This window comes from Copadichromis virginalis, linkage group LG7, assembly GCF_057382275.1.
Source record: "Copadichromis virginalis isolate Kocher_CV1m ecotype Utaka linkage group LG7, C_Virginalis_male_GT1.1, whole genome shotgun sequence".
Classification (NCBI taxonomy): Eukaryota; Metazoa; Chordata; class Actinopteri; order Cichliformes; family Cichlidae; genus Copadichromis; species Copadichromis virginalis.
Genome location: NC_140624.1, coordinates 35,966,271 through 35,971,705, shown reverse-complemented (window position 1 = coordinate 35,971,705; position 5,435 = coordinate 35,966,271).

The following is a 5,435-nucleotide window of genomic DNA, read 5'->3' as shown; positions in this document are numbered from 1 at the left end:
GGGAAATATTAGCCCTGAGCTTATACTTCAGGCATTTTATTCTCTTCTAACCACGTCGTGCATAACTTGGCCATTTTTAAAAGGTGATATTGACGACAATGATAACGCTTTCCACCCTAGCCTAAACTCAGTGGTTGAACAAAAGCGTTTGTTGCGACCAGTGAAAACCTGACAGGCAATAGTGAGGAGCATAATTTTAACATACGCACCCAAAGCTTGAAAGCTTCAACTCAACATCTGAGTAGTGATTGGTTATGATGGTGCTCAGGGGCGGGACTTCTCTTAAATCAACATACAAGGGAGGGTGAGACCACAAGAGGGCACCGTTGCACATGGTTTAATTTTTTTCCTCCCATATTTAAAGGCAAGAAAATTGATCTTATTGATACTCCGCACAGGTTTGCACAAACTTAAAGACACAATTTAACAAAATAACACAAAAGACATGAAATTCCTTATTTGTTTTATTTGTTAATGAACTACTGTGCGCTCTAGGGAGATATCAATTTTGTTGTATTCATTTAATAACAATAAAGGTGTTCAATTCAGTTTTTAAAAAGGTAAAAGGGAATTTTTAATACAATGTAAAGGGGAGTAGCGTGTACAGTGCTGTGCAAAACTCTTGAGCCATCACTCATTTCTTTATAGTTTCCATTGCTTCCAATATGTGAGGATTCTTTAAAAGAGTGACCATGATCTTGAGCAATAGTTCTCCAGACTTTCTGAAGGTATTTCTAAATTTTCATTTGGACATTGGCTGTTTTGTTTTGTTTTTTCAGTCCAGTCTTTATACCTGACACATTTCAGAGGAATCTATTTTGGTTGTTAAGCCACTTAACACTGATCTACAAATCATTCAAGCATAATGAAGACACCTACCTCAAATGACACAAATATTAACAGACAACAAAGAATCAGTTTTAAAGTGTTTCTTCAGGCACCTTCTGTGATGTATGGTTTGGAGATGGTGGCACTGACAAAAAGACAGGAGGCAGAGCTGGAGGTGGCAGAGCTGAAGATGTTAATATTTCACTGGCAGTGACCAGAATGGATAAGATTAGAAATGAGTACATCGGAGAGACAGCTCAGGTTGAGTGATTTACAGACAGTTAGAGAGGCAAGGCAGAATTTTTTTTTTTTGGACATGTGCACCCTTTGTTCAGTGGATACAGTGAACAAAGGATGTTGAGCATGAAGCTATCAGAAAGGAGGAAAAGAGGAAGACCATAGTAACAAAAAAAAGTCAGAATGAAAGAAAGGAAATGTAAAAAAAAAAAAGAAAGAAACAAAGACACAAAAAACAAAAACATGGTTGTAGTGAGGTGTGACAGAATGGGACTAGGGAAGATGGAGGCAGATGATCTGCTGTGGCGACCAGTAAAGCAAGCACCCAAAAGAAAAAGGGGAATGCACCTTTTTTTTTTTACTGTCAGATTGTTACAAAAACACATCTTTTTTCCCATTTCTTGAGCTCAATTCATGAAAACTGCCAAAGATGACACAGTGTGGAATGCATTAAATAGTACTTTTTCAGCTAAACTTGGCATATCCATACCTGGCCAGGGTGTACCCTGCACCAGTCCTATGGGAGCTACCCCTGCAACCCTGATAAGGATGAGCAGCAGAGAATAGATGGATCTGACAGAATCTGTGAGATGCATCTAGCCCTTCAGTTGATCCATCTACTGTTAGCTGAAGGCTCATTAGAAATGGCCTCAGTGGGTGGATGGCTGTAAAGCCAGAGGTATGCTAAATTACACAAGAACTAGACTGGAAATTGGTGACAACAGATATGATGGAATAATGAATCAAAATGTAAAAATTGTTGCTCAAATGATCATCTGTATATACAAAGGATTTCAGGAAATAGGCAAACAGTACAGCCATCTCTAAAACATGGTGGAAGCTCTGTTATGGTTTGGGTCTGTGTTTTTAGCCTGTGTTTTTTTATCTTTTCAAAACTGAACTGACTGAATTACGAATGCAGAAAAGTACCATCAGATTTTGATCCACCATGCAATACCATCTGAAAAGCATCTGATTGGAAACAGTTTTTTTTTTTAGCATGACAGTGACCTTAAACACACTTCAAATGCATATCTGGATAGAGAAACACAAAATAGAACATTATCAGGTATGCACTGGCGTTCCTGAAACACAGACCTCAATCTTATTGAAGCAATGTGTGATCATTTTGACAGAGAGCTGAGGAAAAGGAAGCCAACATCCAAAGAAGAGCTTTGAATGTCCTTCAAAAAGCCTGGAGAGCTATTCTCGAAGACTACCTAAAGAAATGGCAAGAAACCTTGCTCATAAGAATTCAGGCTGTGTTGAAGATTAATGGCAGTAATATCAAATATTACATTCCAAGTCAACTGGAACTATGCAACATATATTTGGTTGTAACATGTTTCAATAAATCCCTTCACCTATTTAAATAAATATGGCAAAATGAAGGGTGGCACAAGACTTCTACTGTACTATATATATGTACAGTAGAAGTTAATATTTTTCATCTGCCTTACCTAGTCTGTATTTGTAAACTAATTCACATATTTCGGTGCTAATGAGTAGTTGGAAACATCTTGAGAATGCAAATAAAAAACAAAACAAAAAAACTTCTGTGGTATGAGTCTTATTCTGAACCCTTGGAGAGACTCAGTGCAGGAAAAAAAAAAAAAAAATAGCGCAAAGGTGTCATTTTAAGGTGTCTGCATATATAAGACAAAAGAGTGTACTGTATATCAGAACATGCATAAAAATTCTCCCCATGGTGTTTGTATGTTTAAGAGTGACTTCTCTGTAGGATCTGAGGGACTAAACCGAGAAAAACAGAAAGACATTTGTCCATTAAACTGACATTGACCAGCCATCTCATATCTTCTGACATTATCTGTTGAATACAAACCTTTTATTTTTAAAAGGAAAGCCATAATCCCCTTTGGTAAGGAGCAGCAACAAAAGACAAACTGTGGTAGATTGCTTTCTGGCTTAAATAGAGGGTGCACAATGGCAGAGCTTTATGTGGTCCCTGGCACAGAATTGCCAGGAGAGATTACCTGTATGTTTCCTGTTTCCAGGAAAATACATTTAAGAGGGGTTTTTTTTTCAGATAACAAAAAAGTTAAATATACCAAACAAAACCAAGTCACTACCTTATAATCGTCTTTTGAGATCTGACGGCAGACACACAAGCTGGTGACATGAGGACTTTCAATCATAACCTTTCTTAGAAGCAGGCATATTGTAGCTGAATATCTGTCATCTTCTAGGAATTACTGTTTCACAATGCTCAAGGGGATGTGTTCTGATTACAGTTCATCATTGAAATATGCAGATGTTACAATGACAAATGAAATAGCAGGAAATATCTTAATAACCCTGGGAAGTATGAGTGCATGGCATTTTTTATTTTTAGTATAAAAAATTGGTCACTTTATTTAACTGACATTTTTGCCCCTACAAGAAAAAAGAAAAACAAAACTATGATGTAACATCATTTACCAGATTTATATTATCAGTAGCTTAAACAGAGCTATCGAGGCTCTCATGAGTCTCAGCTGGAGACAGAATTGGATTTGCGGCTTGCTGAGGATGGGCTCTGCTATTTGTGCAGCACTTGCTCGAACAGGATACTCATGCTTTCACACAACACTAAAAAGGTGAGCAGTTTACAAATACAATTTAATAGAGGATGTTCCAATAGCAAAATAAAAGCCGTGGTTTTTTTAACTGAAGAAGGGGTTCACCTGCTTCCAGTGCGACTTCAGCAAAGCCAATAAATGCTTTGGTCCAACAATAAAGTTGTTTTACTTGCTGCAAGTGCTGCTGGCTTTGTGACCTCTTTATGATTTTTCAAATTAATATTCAAACGAATGTATTGTTGAACTTGAGAGAGGCTTGTGTATTACAGATAACTGCATTTTCTTGCTGCTTTTATATCTTTGCTTTGGAAAGGAAGACCATCAAAAACAGTAATACTACTGTTACAAAAACAGTAACAGTAGTAAATCGGAGGATTGTGTGCATATTATCAGAAATGCAAATTTGGCTCTTAACTTGAGGGTCAAGGGAACGGTGCTAAACGGAGTTAATGTGAAAAACAATTTTGTGACGCCACAAAAACATAATTTTAAGGCTAGTTTATATTGATTTTTTTCTTCTGCTTCTGTCCTTGAACTCTCAGAGCTGCACACAGATTGTGTACTCAACAATGGAGACTTAATAAGTTTCTCAACATCTATTGGACACACAAAAAATGTAGAAAAGCAAATAACCCAAAGCAAGGGAATTGTTGCGTTGAGCATTTCGAAAATCATGAGCATTTATTTCGAGCACGCAGAACGAAGCAGAAGCGGCCTGCTAAGTGTCTCAAAGCAACACGAGCACGAGTGTTGCCCGGCCCTCATGTTGAGTGATGTGGCCTGTTTCACAGAGTCAATGTTCCATTCATCCATGTTTCAGACTGAGTTCAGGCCAAGGCTTCAGGCAGCCCAGAGAGGTTCTTTCACATTAAACTGGAAATGGTCTTTAGCCAATTTTGTCAGTTACCACTTTAAAACCCTTGCTTTAAAGTTATAGACACTCTACAACTTTCCTTTTATCAAAACTAAAGGACCAAGCTAAAACTTCATGAAACAGCCACAGAGCAAATTGTATGAAGAAAATGTTTAAGATCATTTGAAATAGTTTAAACAAGAAAATGTAGATGCTGCAGTCAACCCCAGCCTTAAGGACAAGCTGCAAAATAGACCACATTTCACAGTATTTCAAAAGCATGTACTCTTTTTCAATATGTAGTATTATTTAGCTGTAGGCCTCCAGTCATATTACAGCATTATTATCTTTGGTCGTATTTACTGAATAGCAGTTATTAACTCTTCTTTACGTGTAGAAAAGTCAGTGTGCAGATTCTATTCAGTCTCTATAATTTAGTGAGAGTGGAAAAAAAGGATATATGTGTGATTTGTGCTCCTTTTTTCTGCTTTGTTGTTCTTTCACAACAGATTTTATCACATCTGCAGTGCATGTGAATTATAAACCTGTGTTTTTGGAAAAAAAAACCCCATTAAAGTCTAAAAGAGCCAATTTTGTCACGTAACCCAACAGATGCAACAAGCCTTTTTTTCTCATTTTGTTCATCATTAGCTTTTCTTTGTGTTATAATGTACTCCCAACAGGTGCTGGTAGCACTCCTCAAGCATATTGATTTGATAGCATCACACAGTTGCTGCAGATTAGTTGGCTGGACATCGACAGGATTGCTCTGTGAGTGAGATCTGTGAGTGTAGAGGTCATCTGAGCACAATGAACTCACTGTCATGGTCAAGAACCCAGTATGTGAGATGGTATATTATCCTGCTGGGAACTGTCATTAGTAGATGGGTACACTGTGATCATAAGGGGTGAACGGTCAGCAACAATATTCAGGTGAC